The sequence below is a fragment of the Bos indicus x Bos taurus genome, chromosome 5 (genome assembly GCF_003369695.1).
Source record: "Bos indicus x Bos taurus breed Angus x Brahman F1 hybrid chromosome 5, Bos_hybrid_MaternalHap_v2.0, whole genome shotgun sequence".
Lineage (NCBI taxonomy): Eukaryota > Metazoa > Chordata > Mammalia > Artiodactyla > Bovidae > Bos > Bos indicus x Bos taurus.
The window spans coordinates 111554116-111572819 of record NC_040080.1 but is presented as its reverse complement, the minus strand read 5'-3'; the positions used below and the strand labels follow the sequence as shown (position 1 = coordinate 111572819).

Genomic DNA, 18704 nt, shown 5'->3' with positions numbered 1-18704 from the left:
TAGGCTTGCTCTTTCTTGGTTGTTCAGTTGCTCCATCATGTCGGACTTTCTGGGACCCAGTGGACTGCAGCACACCAGACCTCACTGTGCCTCAGTATCACACAGAGATTACCCAAGTTCATGTCCACTGAATCGGTGATGCCATCCAACCATTTCAACCTCTGTCGCCCTCTTCTCCTTCAGCCTTCAATCTTTCCCAGCATCAGGGTCTTCTCCAATGAGCCAGCTCTTGACATCAGGTGGCCGAAGTATCGGAGTTCAGTTTCAGCACCAGTCCTTCCAATGAATATTCAGGGTTGATTTCCTTTAGGACCGACTGCTTTGATCTCCTTGCTATCCAAAGGACTCTCAAGAGTCTTCTCCAACACCACAGTTTCAAATGATCAATTCTTCAGCATTCAGCTTTTTTTTATGGTCTAACTGTCACATCCATGCATGACTACTGGAAAAACCATAGCTTTTACTATATGGACCTTTGTTTCCAAAGTGAGGGTTCTGCTTTTTTAATACCCTGTCTAGGTTTGTCATAGTTTTTCTTCCAAGGAGTAAGTGCCTTTTAAGTTCATGGTTGCAGTCACCATCCACATTGATTTTGGAGCCCTAGAATATAAAATCTGTCACCATTGTTTCCCCATCATCTGCCATGAAGTGATGGAACTGGATGCCATATTTGTTTTTGAATGTTGAGTTTTAAGCCAGCTTTTTCATGCTCCTCTTTCACCTTCATCAAGAGGCTCTTGAGTTCCTCTTCATTTTCTTACATAAAGGTGGTCTTATCTGCATATCTGGAGAAGGAAATGGCAACCCGCTCCAGTACTCTTGCCTGGAAAATCCCATGGATGGAGGAGCCTGGTGGGAGGCCATCTATGGGGTCGCACAGAATCGGACACAACTGAAGCGACTTAGCAGCAGCAGCAGGAGCAGCGTCTCCATGTCTGAGGTTGTTGATATTTCTCCCGGCAATCGTGATTCCAGCATGTGTTTTATCCAGCCCGGCATTTCACATGATGTATTCTGCATATAAATTAAATAAGCAGGGTGACAATATACATCCTTGACATACTCCTTTCCCAATATGGAACCAGTGCATTTTTTCCATATCCAGTTATAACTGTTGCTTCTTGACCTGCATACAAATTCCACAGGAGGCAGTTAGGTGGTCTGGTATTCCCACCTCTTTAAGAATTTTCCACATTTTATTGTGATCCACATAGTCAAAGGCTCTAGCATGGTCAATGAAGCAGATATTTTTCTGGAATTCTCTTGCTTTTTCTATGATCCAACGGATGTTAGCAAGTTGATCTCTGGTTCCTCTGCCTTTTCTAAATCCAGCTTGAACATCTGGAAGTTCTCCGTTCATGTACTGTTGAAGCCTATCTTGGAGCATGTTGAGCATCACTTTGCTAGCATGTGGAATGAGTTCAATTGTGAAGTAATTTGAATATTCCTTGGTATTGCCTTTCTTTGGGATTGGACTGAAAATTGACCTTTTCCAGTCCTGGCACTACTGAGTTTCCCAAATTTGCTAGCATATTGAGTGCAGCACTTTAACAGCACCATCTTTTATGATTTGAATAGTCGCTTGGAATTCCATCACCTCCACTAGCTTTGTTCATAATGATGCTTCCTAAGGCCCACTTGACTTCTCATTCCAGGATGTCTGGCTCTAGGTGAGTGATCATACCATTGTGCTTATCTGGGTCATTAAGATCTTTTTGTATAGTTCTATGTATTCTTGCCACCTCCTCTTAATATCTTCTGCTTCTGTTAGGTCCCTACTATTCTGTCCTCTATTGAGCCCACCTTTACATGAAATGTTCCCTTGGTTTCTCTAGTTTTCTTGAAGAGATCTATAGTCTTTCCCATTCTATTGTTTTCCTATATTCCCTTGCACTGATCCCTGAGGCAGGCTTTCTTATTTCTCCTTGCTATTTTCTGGAACTCTGCATTCAGATCAGTATATCTTTCTTTTAACCTTTGCCGTTTGCTTCTCTTCTTTTCTCAGCTTTTTTAAGGCCTACTCAGACAACTATTTTTCACTTTTTGCATTTGCTTTTCTTGGGGATGGTTTCGATCCCTGCCTGCTGTACAGTGTTACAAACCTCCATCCATACTTCCTCAGGCACTCTGTCTATCAGATCTATTTCTCACTTCTACTGTATAATTCCTAGGGATTTGATTTAGGTCATACCTGAATGGCCTAGTGGTTTTCCCTGCTGCCACTGCTAAGTCACTTCAGTCGTGTCTGACTCTGTGCAACCCCATAGATGGCAGCCCACCAGGCTCCTCCGTCCCTGGGATTCTCCAGGCAAGAACACTGGAGTGGGTTGCCATTTCCTTCTCCAATGCATGAAAGTGAAAAGTGAAAGTGAAGTGGCTCAGTCGTATCCGACTCTCAGCAACCCCATGAACTGCAGCCCACCAGGCTCCTCCGTCCATATTTTCCAGGCAAGAGTACTGGATTGGGGTGCCATTGCCTTCTCCAGTGATTTTTCCCTACTTTCTTCAATTTAAGTCTGAATTTTGCAAAAAGGAGTTCATAATCTGAGCTACAGTCAACTCCCAGTTTTGTTTTTGCTGGTTGTATACAGCTTTTCCATCTTTGCCTAAAAAGAATATAATCAATCTGATTTCAGAATCAACCATCCGTTGATGTCCATGTGTAGAGTCCTCTCTTGTGTTGTTGGAAGAGGGTGTTTGCTATGACCAGTGCATTCTCTTAGCAAAACTCTGTTAGCCTTTGTCCTGTTTCATTTTGTACTACAAAGCCAAACTTGCCTGTTACTCGAAGTATGTCTTGACTTCCTCCTCTAGCGTTCCAGTCCCCTACAATGAAGTTCAGTTCAGTTCAGTCACTCTGCTGTGCCCGACTCTTTACGACCCCATGAACCACAGCACACGAGGCCTCCCTGGCATCACCAACTCCTGGAGTTTACCCAAACCCATGTCCATTGAGTCGGTGATGCCATCCAACCATCTCATCCTCTGTCATCCCCTTCTCCTCCTGCCCTCAATCTTTCCCAGCATCAGGGTCTTTTCATGAGTCAGCTCTTCACATCAGGTGGCCAAACTACCTGATGCACAGGAGTTTCAGCTTCAGCATCAGTCCCTCCAATGAACACCCAGGACTGATCTCCTTTAGGATGGACTGGTTGGATCTCCTTGCAGTCCAAGGGACTCGCAAGAGTCTTCTCCTTGCAGTCCAAGGGACTCGCAAGAGTCTTCTCCAGCACCACAGAAAGCGCTCAGCTTTCTTCACAGTCCAACTTTCACATCCATACATGACCACTGGAAAAACCACAGCCTTGACTAGATGGACCTTTGTTGGCAAAGTAATGTCTCTGCTTTTTAATATGCTGTCTAGGTTGGTCATAACTTTCCTTCCAAGGAGCAAGCGTCTTTTAATTTCATGGCTGCAATCATCATCTGCAGTGATTTTGGAGCCCAAAAAAATAAAGTCTGACACTGTTTCCACTGTTTCCCCATCTATTTCCCATGAAGTGATGGGACCAGATGCCATGATCTTAGTTTTCTGAATGTTGAGTTTTAAGCCAACTTTTTCACTCTCCTCTTTCAACTTTCATCAAGAGGCTGTTTAGTTCTTCTTCACTTTCTGCCATAAGGGTGGTGTCATCTGCATATCTGAGGTTATTGATATTTCTCCTGGTAGTCTTGATTCCAGCTTGTGCTTCCTGTAGCCCAGCGTTTCTCATGATGTCTCTACATATAAATTAAATAAGCAGGGTGACAATATACAGCCTTGACGTACTCCTTTTCCTATTTGGAACCAGTCTGTTGTTCCACGTCCAGCTCTAACTGTTGCTTCCTGACCTGTATACAGGTTTTTCAAGAGGCAGATCAGCTGGTCTGGTATTCCCATCTCTTTCAGAATTGAAAGGACATCTTTTTTTAGTGTTGATTGTAGAAAATCTTGTAGGTCTTCACAGAACTATTCAACTTAAGGTTCTTCAGCCTTAGTGGTTAGGGCATAGACTTGCATTACTGTGATATTGAATGGTTTGCCTTGGAAAAGAGCAGAGATCATTCTTTTGCTTTTGAGACTGCACCCAAGCACTGCATTTCAGAGTCTTTTGTTGTCTGAGGGCTGGTCCATTTCTTTTAAGGGATTCTTGACCACAGTAGTTGATGTAATGGTAATGTGAATTAAATTCACCCATTCTGGTCCATTTTAGTTTGCTAATTCCAAAAATGTCAATGTTCACTCTTGCCATCTCCTGTTTGACCCTTTCCAATTTACCTTGACTCATGGACCTAACATTCCAGGTTCCTATGCAATATTGTTCTTTACCAGCATTGGGCTTTATTTTCACCACCAGTCACATCCACAACTTGGCATTGTTTCTGCTTTGGCTCAGCCTTTCATTCCTTCTAGAGCTATTTCTCTGCTCTTCTCCAGTAGCATATTGGGCACTTACTGACCTGGGGAGTTCATCTTTCAGTGTCCTATCGTTTTGCCTTTTATACTGTTCCTGGAGTTCTCAAGGCAAGAATGCTGAAGTGATTTGCCATTCCCTTTTCCAATGGGCCACGTTTTATCAGAACTCTCCACTATGACCCATCTGTCTAGGGTGAGCCTATGCAGCATGGCTCGTGGTTTCATTGAATTAGGCAAGGTTGGTCCATGTGATCAGTTTGGTTAGTTTTCTATGATTGTGGTTTTCATCCTGTCTGCCCTCTGATTGATGAGGATAAGAGGCTTGTGCAAGCTTCCTGATGGGAGGGACTGGCTGTGGAGAACACTGGGTCTTGTTCTGGTGGGCAAGGCCATGCTCAGTAAGTCTTTAATAAAATTTTCTGCTGATGGGTGGAGCTGTCTTCCCTCCCTGTATTTTGACCTGAGGCCAAACTATGGTAGGTATGATGGCAGTAACGTTAACCTCCTTCAAAAGGACTTATGTCAGCACGCGGGGCCTCTCAGGACTGTTGTAGTCAGTGCCCCTGACCCTTAGGCAGGCCACTGTCGACCCACGCCTCTGCCGGAGACTCCCAAGAACTCATAGGCGAGTTTGGCTCAGTCTCTTCTGGGATCACTGCTCCTTTCTCCTGGGTCTTGATGCACACACGGTTTTGTTTGTGCCCTCCAAGACTGTTTCCCTAGCCCTGTGGAATTTCTGTAATCAAATCCTTCTGACCTTCAAGATCAGATTCTCTGGGGATACTCAGTCCGTTTGCTGGACCCCCAGGTTGGGAAGTCTTTTGTGGGGCATGGGACTTTTACAGCAGGATGAGAACTTCTTTGGTATAATTGTTCTCCAATTCGTGAATCGCCCACCTGGCAGCTCTGTAGTGGAGCTAACAGCGAACTCCTTCAAGAGGACTTATGCCTCCTAAGATGCGGTTGCCAGAGTCTGGGTCTCCATGGCAGGCCACTGCTTAGTACATCATTAACATGATGTGCTCGCTGCTGTGATACAGATGTATGGATCGGGATGCTATGGACAGGGACCTTTTCTTCTGCTTCATTTGTTCCATGCCACTCCTAGAATAGTCCTAGAGAAATACAAGGACATTTGCTGAGTTTTGCCTATTAGAGAAATGGAACTGTGGGTTGACATGGGACCACCTCCAGTATATTGACAATTAGACTATAATTTGTATTCAGCTCAGAGAGCGTTTGTGCTTCCCCCAACCTCTGCCAACCAGGTTTACTATTCTTAATATAATTAGCAGTTAAATGATTTCATTACATTGACATTTGAGTCCATGTTTTGATTGTTCGTAAAATTAGATATCCACATGTGGTAGATGATATTACATAGACTCCATTAGTCTCTTAAAGTGAATTATTGTATGATTATGTTCTGAGTCTCCCCTATATCAAAGAGATGGAAATGATAATAATAAAATCAGTTTCTTTTCAAAAATGACATGACCTTAAAGAGGAAATTACAATGCTAGGGGATTCTATGGCAAAAACCACAGTGACACCACTGAGAACCACAGTAAAAATTCACTTGTATCATATGTAATTCTAAAAAATTTTTCAATTTAAATTGAAGATGGTTGTCTTGAGTTTTCTATCAGAAGGCCTAAAACTCAGGCCCTTATAATCCCTGCCTAGAATCCTGCCTGCAAGGGAATTTGCCTGTTCTAAGGAATTAGTTCTCGGGAATTAATCTTGATTGTATTCCTTTTGTCAGTGAAAATTAGTTGCCATTCCCATTAGACACCTAAAGGATCAAAGAGTAGGAGCTGAGAAAGCAGCCTCATTTGATCTGTTGATACTCTATTCATTATATCATTTCATGGGTGAAATGAAATGAAAGTCTCTTTCAAACTTAAGTAAAATAATGGCAAATTTTTACATAAAATTTTATTGAAGTCTCCCCCAAATTTCTAATACTAGAGGACTCAACTGCTTTCTCTAGTGAAAAATTTATTAGGACTTAACTATATACCCCCCATGTTAACTTATTGGATACTCATTTCTCTCAAATATATTTAGGTTTCTACAACATTTTTGAAATCTATGTATAAATTATTAGTTTAGAACTGCATAGGATTGCATTTATGGTTATTTTAAGAAAAATAGTTTTATCAGAATTAAGTGGTTAGTTCTTATAGTCAGTATCTTATTTAGTTTCTTCTCCCTTTTGGTCTTTTCTGTTTATCAATTTGTCTTCATCCACTGATGGGGGATCTAGAATCTGGTGTTCTGAAACTCTGACTTCATATGCATTTATTATCAGAAGGGAAATCCCATTCTATGCTTTGAAATTCTTACCATTTCTGATACCCACACATCTAATTCTAAGAACTAGTTTTTAAAAGATGTTTTCTCCAAGTAACATTTTTTGGATTTTGTTTTTGTTTTTAATTTCTAAAGCTTTTAGATTAAATAAACATTGTCCAATTAAAGAGTTGAGAGTTAGGCTGTTTAAATTAACATGAACTTTGTGTTGAGTCATCACATAACATCTTTTAGGCATCCCTTTGGCAATTAGTTCTTAACTTTGATATTCACTCAGTTGACTCTAGTTAGAAAATGTATCTCTACACAGCCACGATGATGCATTTTTACTTCCTGCCTAATTTTGTGTGAGCTATGTAGGTATTTGAAGTTAAAAATAGGAGGATGAATGTTTTATGCATCTCATAAATATATCCTTGAAGGTAATCCCGCAGTAGTAAATCCTTATATGTAGATGAAACGATTCTGTTGATTTAGAAATCTTTTGTTTAATGTAGGAATAATGCTATTCAGGTAAAATTTCCAGGAGTAGTAATGAATTTTACAAAGGTTATGTATTCAACATTCCTTGAAAAGACTTCTACTTTTAAGGCTTTTTTATTCTTTGGAGATTAGACATATTCAATTACTTTTTGAAATCAAAGATCCCTCATTAAATCAAATAACCTAGTCTTTGTTTCCTTAGGGTAGGTATTGTGTTACCCCATCTTACAGATGAAGCCATTAAGATGCAGAAAACATTTGAACTGCTTCAGGTGATACACATCAAAAAAGTAGAAGAGGAATGTCTAGAAAATAGATTTTCTACATTCTCAAAGTCCGTTCCAACACTACAGAGACCTTGTTGCAAAGGAAAAATAGAATTCTGAAGCAGAGTTGAATGTAGATACTGACTCTACCGCTTACTAATTCCAAATAAGTGCTGACCTAAGTTTGCTCACATGCTAATAGAGATTTAACACCTACTTCACCATGTCCTTGTGAAGATGAATGTGATAAATATATGCAGTCTGCTGAGTGCAGCGTATTAAATAGCAGTTATAATTACTCTTTAAAATCATCTGCTTCCCAGAAATGAATCTTTGAGGAGGGCATTTTTCATGTGAATATAAAGGGCCAGGATACCTATGAGCAAATGTGTATTGATGTTTGTATCTGTACACTTTTTTTAATGTGCCAGCAAGAAAGAGATAACAAAGATGGTGTCTTGGAACTAGTTTAACGTGGTAAGTTGCTTACTTTCTGTTTTATCTCTATACTTGTTCCCCAATTAAATAGAAAGGACTGAAGATCACTTTGTCTCTAGCCCTGAACTTCCAACTTGGTATTTTTCCATGGTGCTGAACTGAGCCCATCAGCATAGAACTGTAAAAATTTCATGCATACATCCCAACATCATGGTTCTTTGGGCTTGAATTTGCAGTAAGTCAAGGTTCAAATGTCATTTTCTCTCTTTTGATCTTAAAACTATATCCAGAATTGCTGCCCAACCCTTCCCACTCAACCTCAAAAATTTGAGGACGTTGAGTCATCTTGTTTTCATTTCTTGTCACTTCATCATGTGTTATTAGGGCACGTGTAGTTTTTATATCTACTTTGGAGCCCTTTGTAAAGCTATTTGGTGGCCTTCTCCTGTTTATAAAGCCAACAATTATGTCAGCATCTATGTTATGTGAATATTCTCCACTGTCTCTAACTGTTGGAGCGCCAGAATCTGTAGACAAATCAAAACCATCTGAAACTAGTCCATTTGTTGTGTCTTCTTTATCCCTTAAGCCTTTCTCATCTTTTATACCCCTGGCCACCCAAAGAGACGCTAATTCAGCCAGCAGCAACCCTTCAGCTTTCTTAAAGGGGCATCACCATCAGCAGTCTTGATTTGAACATTGAACCATAAGGCATGTTCTGCTGTCTTATGACAAAGCTGGGAAAGTGGCCCCTCTCAAGTGAATCAGCCTTCATTGGCAAACTAATATCAATTCATAGCTTCAGGGGCCTTTCAGGATATTTGACTAGGCCTTTCAGGTTAAAGAACAGTACATCTTTCATCCTCATATGATAGTTGATTCTCTTTGCAAAAAATGTGTGGAGGAATGGGTGCTGATAAGAAAACAAGGTAGGGTCTCCACAGCTGTCTCAGGATCATCAACCATGCTTGATGGGCACAAAATCATTTTTTGGTAGCTACCAAACCACCTTTATGGCAGAAAGTGAAGAAGAACTAAAGAGCCTCTTGATGAAAGTGAAAGTGGAGAGTGAAAAAATTGGCTTAAAACTCAACATTCAGAAAACTAAGATCATGGCATCTGGTCCCATCACTTCATGGCAAAAAGGGAAACAGTGGCAGACTTTATTTTGGGGGGCTCCAAAATCACTGCAGATGGTGATTTCAGCCATGAAATTAAAAGATGCTTGCTCCTTGGAAGGAAAGTTATGACCAACCTAGAAAGCATATTAAAAAGCAGAGACATTACTCTGCCAACAAAGGTCTGTCTAGTCAAGGCTATGGTTTTTCCAGTGGTCATGGATGGACATGAGAGTTGGATTGTGAAGAAAGCTGAGTGCTGAAGATTTGATGCTTTTGACCTGTGGAGAAGCATCTTGCGAGTGCCTTGGACTGCAAGGAGATCCAACCAGTCCATTCTAAAGGAGATCAGTCCTGCGTGTTCATTGGAAGGACTGATGTTGAAGCTGAAACTCCAATACTTTGGCCAACTGATGCAAAGAGCTGACTCATTTGAAAAGACCCTGATGCTGGGAAAGATTGAAGGCAGGAAAAGAAGGGGACGACAGAGGATGAGATGGTTGGATGGCATCGCCGACTCAATGAACATGAGTTTGGGTAAACTCTGGGAGTTGGTGATGAACAGGGAGGCCTGGCATGCTGTGGTTCATGGGGTCACCAAGAGTTGGACACAACTGAGCAACTGAACTGACGGAACTGAAGCAATCATTATTCCAGTACATATTCTGAGCTCAAAATATACTTTGCCCATCTCCATCAACAGAGGAATGTTTAAGCACCACCTCATTTTAGGGAAACAAACATGTACCTCTAATTATCCACTCAAAATCAGTATTGAAACTGGGGAAAGCAATGGGAAAATAAACAAGTAAGAGCTAAATTATGTTACAGAATACAAGTGCTCCACAAGCTTGTAGGAAAGAAACATATAAGAGTGGTTTTCTTCAGTTTGTTTTATTGAAGTATAGTTGATTTACAATGTCATATCCGTTTCTGGTATATAGCAGAGGGATTCAGTTATACATAAATATAATAGTGTGCAGTTGTTAATCGCAAACCCCCAATCCCTCCCCACCTTCCCCTTGACAACTACAAGTCTGTTCTCTATGCCTGTGAATCTGTTTCTTTTTCATAGATAGGTTCACTTGTGTCATATTGTAGATTCCCCATATAAGCAATATATATTAGTCTTTCTCTGACTTAACTTCACTTAGTATGATCATATCTAAGTCCATTCATATTGCTGCAAAGAGCACTATTCCATCCTTTTTAATGGCTGAGTAGTATTTGATTGTGTATATGTATACCATATTTTCTTTATCCATTTATCTATTGATGGAGACTTACATTGCTTTCATGTCTTGGCTATTGTAAATGATAGGAAGCCAGTTGATCATCAAAGGCATCATGGAGGTATCTACAGTTGTGCCTGGTGGGTCTTAAATGAAATAGCTCTTCATGGAATTAAGTATAGATCCTAAGAGTTTCTTCAGCTTTCTCAGATGAACAGTAACAATTCTTTGACTTTGTAGAAAAAGACTATTTATGTAAATTCCTGGTATTTCATGGCTTCTTTTGAACACTCTCCCTTTCTATTCACTTGGAGACTCTAGATGTGGAAGCAGAGAGTGTATAGAGTCATTTTAATAAGAACAGATAAAAATTTCTTCATCTGGATGCTTCTATCAATAGTATATGTAAATGTCATTTCTATGCCAAAGCTATAAATCACAGTTTACATTCTGTCTTCTATATTAAAGTTTCTTTTCATGGGATTTATTTCCCATTACTTGAAATCAATACATTCCTCTTTTATTCATCTTTTTCTCCTCCTACCCCCATTTCTCATCATTTAACACTCATACCTAGCTATTCTCTTCTACAGAAATGTTTACAGTTGCCCATTTTAATAGACAGAACTACATACAGAAATATTTAGAAATGGAAGGCACCTTAGAAAATCACCTTTTTCCACACTTTCATTTCATGGCACACAAAGGAGCAAGGTTAACCTGCAAGACTGATGTAATTGAGGTCAAAATAAATTAAGTGATTTGCCTAAAGTCACACACTAGATAAGACAGTTTTACTTTCATCAACATGCAATATTATTCATCCAAAAAACATTTATTTGTGTGATAGGCACAATCCTAGGAGCTGAAGGCCAACAGAGGCTCCCCTAGGCACACTTCTGTTCATGACACTGTTTCTTTAGGTATCTTCTCCCTTAGCTGTGTTCACTGTGGCTTTCTGCTATCCCTTTTTAAAAAGTTTTATTTCTTCACGCATTGATAATGTCTTTATCTTCACCCAGGCCCAATTAACTTCCCCCAGCTTTTCATTTAATTAGTTCTCATCGTCCTTTTCAAGGTGCAAACTGACTCCTGACTTGGTGCCATTTTGCCTCATTATCAGGCCCCCATTCTAAAATAATTATTTTGAGTATAATGAAAATGTTAAATGTGGTTGAACCCAGTATGTGATTTGTTATAACTCTGACTGCCAACCAATGGTTTACAGTATGTTTTTACTTGTATAACAAAATGTCACATCAAAAAAATGAGCAAACCCTTCATCCTTCCCCTGACCCCACCCACTTCAGTCTTTGTTGGTAAATATCTGCTTCTTTTGTATTGGCAGGCTTGTTAGGCTTAAGCATCTTAAGTGATTGTCAATGGTTACACACAAAAAAATAGAAAATGTTCCTTCCTCTACTATGGCCTTTTGGCCTCCTATCTTCCTTTAAAAGAAAGTCTATATTCTGTGTTGTTGCCCGATTGTTCCTACCAGCAACTACAGTGATTGCATCGTTACAGAACATTTGTTTATTTACTCTATTACTTGATGGAATATTTTTCTTTTATCACCTAATACTCCCTGATAGTTATCCAGATAAATGTCATTATCTTTTGTAGTTACAGACAGAATAAAACCATCTTGTGCCTAATGAACAAAATAAGAGTAGCCACAGGGCAGTGTTTCATAGACATATTGAAAAATGGCATTTTGTATTATTTAAGTTTTTTAATAGATATTTTTACATTTTCTTTTGGGGTCATGTTTGCTGTTTCAAACTTTCATAAAACATTGCAAGAATAGGACAGGAAGTTCTCATGTGCCCTTTACCTCAGTTAACCAACTGTTTATATTTTATCCTATATGTCAGTTTCTTTTTCAGTCTCATAAAATATGATATACCTATATATATATATAGTCATCATATTATATACCTATATATACAGTCATCATATTATATGTGTGTATACACAGTTCGTATATTTTTCAAACCATTGGAGAATAAGTTGCAGACAGGGTATGACTTATCCTAAATACTTTAGCATATATTTCAATGTATTTCCTGAGTACAGGACATTCTCTTACATCATACAAAACAAGAATCAAACACAGGTAATATGTCATTGACATAATACAATTACCTAATTTGTAGTCCGTATTCAAATTTCATCCTCTGTCATGATAACGTTCTTAATAGCTAAGTGTTTTCTCCCACTGGCCTAGGATCCAATCTAGAATCGTGTAATCCATTTAGTTGTCATGCTGTGCTTTACTTTTTTGTTTCAAAGCTTATATTCAGTCACTAATGACCTGGACAGAATCTCTTTTTAAAGTAATTTCTGCAGGATGACTACTGCTCCAAGAATAGGAAGTTAAGCCAAAGATGGCTACCAAAATCCATTAGCAATAGGAATATCTGTGCTGCGGAAACAGCACATCAGCTGTAAAGCCCTGTTGTGACTGCAAGTTTTGGCATTATAGGAAGATAGTAAAATAAAGAGAACTCTGAGCTTATCACTACTTTGCAGTTTTGAAATTTAAAACTTGGGAGAGAGCTACTGTTGCCTTTTTAGCCAAAGAATAGTGTTTACAAATAGCCATGTTACACAGATTTGCAGTAAGCACTTAAATCCAAACCTAAATAAATATTTAGCTCTGTGCTGTGTTAGTGAAACCTCAGTTAAAATCAATATTTTCATCAGAATGAAATACTGGAGATATTTTTTAAAGTTTGGGTGTAAATATTGTCATTTTTTAATCTAAAAGTCCTCTTAAAAAAAAAAAAAGCTGTGTATTTTTAAATGTCTAGAATTAAAGTGAATGCAATTAGTTCCTTCCCCTCAAAAAAAAAAAAAAAAAGCAAGTAACACAGATTTGTAGTATTTATGATGCCCAAAGCATGAACTAGAGAAATGAACTGCATAAAATACAGAACTAAGTATTTTACTTAGTTCTGTAAATAGAATTATGATGAGGGCTACAGGGTTTTAGCAGTGATTTCTAGTCACTGTTGAGCAATAGTAATCCCTAAGTCTCAGAAATTTTTCTTTTTTTTTTCCCCATGTCAAGCTGCCTTCTAAAACTAGATAAAAAGAACATGAAAGAGCCTTTGGTTTTAAAGTAAATGAACCTACCTAAACAGATTCATTTTATTTTTTTAAAGTATTGTAATAACATGCAAAAGTACCAAGTCTTGATGTCAGAAAACTGAGTTAGACCCACTGATAGCAATTACACTACTGAAAATCCAGATAGATGACGGGAGGTACAAAATCCTCCCATGTTATTTTCACACTTTCCCTCTAAAAACAAGAGATGTTTACACATGCAAGAGACAGAAATTAGCTACCAGAAAAATACTATGAACATCCATATTCAGCACATAGATTAAAAATAAAATAGTTGTTTGTTCCTTACAGTAGAACAGGCTTACCCATTCATCCTTGTGATAGATATGTATACAAGACCAAAATGAAATCGAATCCCTGCAGATGGCTCATAAGTCACAAAAACTGTTTAATCTTTTCACGGCATCCCTTTGGGAAGCCTGCCCCTTGGTAAGTAATAACATGCAATATATATAAGGTCAAATATTTTAGTTTTTTAGTAGAAAGCCTTCTTTTGCTCTAACAGATTTTTCCCCATATTTCTTACAAAGAGATTTATGTCACCGTGTTACCTTAATGTGTATGTCCACAGCATTCTGTTGTAGCTTTTGTTTTACATAAGAAAAGTGTCAGTATTCAGGAACCATGTATGCAAAGCTTATCTAAAATTGACTGTGGCTCAGAGTCATATTTTAAGAGGCAGTCAGGTAAATCTAAATGCAGTTTTACCATTGCTCTTTCTAATGGATTTTGCTAGAAAACAGTCAAGTTTCAAGCAGGACTAAAATGAAAGGAGACCTTGGAGTCTTAACCGTTGAACAGATGCTCTAAATGCAGCTTTGAAAATATAGCTGTCACTTCAGATCTTTTCCACTGAGTTCCTATGTAAGCCAATTGCCAGAGCTTCTGGCATTATAATGTTTTCATAGTTACGTGTAAAATAGACACTGTGAGAACTCATAAAACAGAGCAACGAGCCTATTATCAACCTATTTTTAACTATTTCTTGGTTTTCATTCTAAATATTTGGAAGACCAAAACTAATGAGAACTTATAATAAAATGGTACTTGTGTAGCAGTGATATTGTTCATTTGTGAGTTGCTAACTTGTCAAACCAGATCAGAAATTCTTGAATCTTTATTACATTAAAACAATTCCTGATATTGACTCTTGGGAAGGATTTAATTTTCCTCTCTAAACTGAAAATTTTCCTCTCTAAACTGAAACTTTTCCTCTCTAAACTGAAACTTTTCCTTTCTGTAATGATGTGAGGTTTTTTCCTTACCCCAGTAGTAGTATATACCTATGTGTGTGCAGATGGATATAATGCATATAGACACTAGTATGTGTACGTATATATATACTCACAATAGGAAATTCTGGACCTGATTTGCCTTGGAAAACAGGCAAATAAGTATAATATATTGAAGTGCTCTTAACTTGACTGAAAATATAAAATCTAAGAATAACATGAGATGTAGAAGTTTAATTTATAATAATTATACGATACTCAATATAGCAATGGCACCCCACTCCAGTACTCTTGCCTGGAAAATCCCATGGACAGAGGGCCTGGTGGCCTGTAGTCCATGGGGTCGCTAAGAGTCGGACACAACTGAGTGACTTCACTTTCACTTTCAATATAGCAAGAGGGTAATTGACTACTGAATAAAATAATAGAACATTCTCCAACAATGTCTGTCTAAATTACTAGCATTTCAGTTTTCAAACTGAAAAACTATAATGTAGGCAATAGCATAACTTCCACAAAATCACTGTATAAACTATGCACAGAACCTTGATCTCTAAATCTTCAACTTTAAAATCCCTATCCTATCCATCTTATACTGTATCTACTAAGCATGCATATGGTACTGTATTGTAGTTGGATGTATATATTGCAAGATGTTTAAGTAGAAACATTAAATAATAAAATGAAGCAATTATAGTTCATGACAATATGAAATGACTCTGCACTACGTGTATTCACCTAACCACTGTGCATATTGTTTCCTTTTAGGAAAAACACCCAAAAGAAAGAAAACAAAGAACAAAATACCCCAGAATTCCAAAAGAACAGTAAGTGTTTTAATGAGACAATTATTATTCTAGAGCTTCTATAAAATTAGAAAACCTTAATTTTTTTTTTTAATAGAAATGTTCACCTTGGTATTTTCTAAGATAAGAAACTAACATACTAAATAAAGTGCAGCCTTCTAAAACTCAATTTCAATTTACTGGAGCAAACTGAGAATCATTTATCCTATAATCCTCTTAGATAAGAGGCCAGGGCAATCCTTGTGATACATATATGTGGCAGAAATGTTTATGTTGGTTCCATCATATCTTTTGACTAGCTTCATATCATTTTAAATTCTATAGAAGAAGAAAAGTAATAAGTAAAATTTAATCAAAGTACCTCACATTATCTGCATGTGATGCAAAATTTTTTTAACTTCGAACAAAACTTTAAGCAGAAACAAGGTACTTGGCTTGTTTATAGTCATTAAATTAGAATTATTAAAAAATAGCCACTATCCACAGTCTTTAAAATGGAGCTTAATCTCATTAATACCTTTCTTTCCAACCTTTTCACAGCTTAATTATGACCTGTATTTCCTTACATAGCTAATATTTGATAGTAATAATTGCTTTTCTAAAATATGTTCTTATTAAACAAAATTAAGTGCATTCTTGATGTCATTCTTTCTAGTAGAACTAGTGATATTATAATGATTTCCTAGATGTAACAATTGTAAATTTTAAATATGTGAAGAGCAAAAAAATAAATATAGAAAAGCAAAACCCACTTTGATGACCTATGGTATACCACTATTTTCATACCCTGGTAGTTTTGAAATGAGTTTGCAGATGCATTTATCTAAAACAGAATCACTGAAGTAAAATGAAGAAACAAGATGATAGATCTATATCTTGATATATATCAAAATAGAATAAAATCCAATGGAAAGGATGTGTGATGCAAAAAAAATTCATAAGTAGTTTTTCTAGGATATATACAAATTATACTTACATAATAAGATTTTCTAACACCTGAAGAACTTTAATGCATGAATTACATCTTAATTTTAAATGATTAAATACCTTTAATCATGCTAATGATGATATATATGTGATTTATCTTGTTTGTTTTTGAAGTGTGAGAGAGGCAGGGAAAGAATTTTCTTTTGCTTACCTACCTGAATAGTATCCTCGTGCTGCTTCACTTTACACAAAGTACATAATTTAAAAAGGATATTTTATTTCTTTAAAATTCTATAAAATAGTTATGAAGCAAAGTAATCTGAATTAAAATGATATTGCCCACATGTATATTCAGTCAGTCAGTTCAGTCAGTTATGTTGGACTCTTTGCGACCCCATAGACCACAGGACGCCAGGCCTCCCCATCCATCACCAACTCCCGGAGTTTACCCAAACTCATGTCCATTGAGTCGGTGATGCCATCCAACCATCTCATCCTCTGTCGTCCCCCTCTCCTCCCACCTTCAATCTTTTCCAGCTTCAGGGTCTTTTCAAATAAGTCAGTTCTTTGCATCAGGTGACCAAAGTATTGGAGTTTCAGCTTCAACATCAGTCCTTCCAATGAATATTCAGGACTGATCTCCTTTAGAATGGACTGGTTTGATCTCCTTGCAGTCCAAGGGACTCTCAAGAGTCTTGTCCAACATCACAGTTCAAAAGCATCAATTCTTTGGTGCTCAGCTTTCTTTATAGTCAAACTCTCACATCCACACATGACTACTGGAAAAACCAAACCTTTGACTAGATGGACATTTGTTGGCAAAGTAATGTCTCTGCTTTTTAATGTGCTGTCTAGGATGGTCATAACTTTCCTTCCAAGGAGCAAGCATCTTTTAATTTCATGGCTGCAGTCACCATCTGCAGTGATTTTGGAGCCCAAAAAAATGAAGTCTGATACTGTTTCCCCATCGATTTACCATGAAGTGATGGGACCAGACGCCATGATCTTAGTTTTCTGAATGTTGAGCTTTAAGCCAACTTTTTCACTCTCCTCTTTCACTTTCATCAAGAGGCTTTTTAGTTCCTCTTCCCTTTCTGCCATAAGGGTGGTGTCATCTGCATAGTTGAGGTTATTGATATTTCTCCAGGCTATCTTGATTCCAGCTTGTGCTTTATCCAGCCCAGCGTTTTTCATGATGTACTCTGCATATAAGTTAAATGAGTAGGGTGACAATATACAGCCTTGACGTACTCCTTTCCCAATTTGGAACCACTCTGTTGTTCCATGTCCAGTTCTAACTGTTGCTTCCTGACTTGCATACAAATTTCTCAAGAGGCAGGTCAGGTGGTCTGGTATTCCCATCTCTTTCAGAATTTTCCACAGTTTGTTGTGATCCACACAGTCAAAGGCTTTGGTGTAGTCAATACAGCAGAAATAGATGTTTTTCTGGAACTCTCTTGCCTTTTTGATGATCCAGTGAATGTTAGCAATTTGATCTCTGATTCCTCTGCCTTTTCTAAAACCAGCTTGAACATGTGGAAATTCATGGTTCACATACTGTTGAAGCCTTGCTGGGAGAATTTTGAGCATTACTTTACTAGCATGTGTGATGAGTGCAATTTTGTGGTAGTTTGAGCATTCTTTGACATTGCCTTTCTTTGGGATTGGAATGAAAACTGACCTTTTCCAGTCCTGTGGCCACTGATGAGTTTCCCAAATTTGCTGGCATATTGAGTGCAGCACTTTCACAGCATCATCTTTTAGGATTTGAAATAGCTCAAATGGAATTCCATCACCTCCACTAGCTTTGTTCGTAGTGATGTTTCCTAAGGCCCACTTGACTTCCCATTCCAGGATGTCTGGCTCTAGGTGATTGATAACACCATTATGGTTATCTGGGTCATAAAGATCTTTTTTGTACAGTTCTTCTGTGTGTTCTTGCCACCTCTTCTTAATATCTTCTGCTTCTGTTAGGTCTATACCATTTCTGTCCTTTATTGAGCCCATCTTTGCATGAAATGTTCCCTTGGTATCTCTAATTTTCTTGAAGAGATCTCTAGTCTTTCCCATTCTATTGTTTTTTTCTACTTCTTTGCACTGATCACTGAGGAGGTCTTTCTTAACTCTCCTTGCTATTCTTTGGAACTCTGCATTCAAATAGTTATATCTTTCCTTTCCTCCTTTGCCTTTTGCTTCTCTTCTTTTTCACAGCTATTTGTAAGGCCTCCCCAGACAGCCATTTTGCCTTATGTCTTAACCTCCAGAGAATTCATGAGTAAGGGGTGTCAGTGCTTTGAGTAAAGCATGATATAAGGTGAAGAGACTGTATATTACAATGATTATTTTTCTTGTTTTTAT

The 18704-nt window shown here is 37.9% G+C and overlaps 1 protein-coding gene across 3 annotated transcripts in view; it reads left to right on the top strand.

Annotated features, from left to right (window-relative positions):
- Positions 1-18704, top strand: part of SYT1 (synaptotagmin 1) — a 606041-nt gene that overhangs the window by 189626 nt on the left and 397711 nt on the right. For 2 of the 3 annotated variants that reach the window (XM_027543294.1, XM_027543296.1), the window contains one exon: positions 15382-15440. The exons of the other annotated variant lie outside the window; for it this stretch is intronic. The gene's annotated coding sequence lies outside the window, so the exon portion shown is untranslated. Of the gene's footprint in view, positions 1-15381; positions 15441-18704 lie in introns of those variants that run through there. 3 annotated transcript variants of the gene reach the window in all.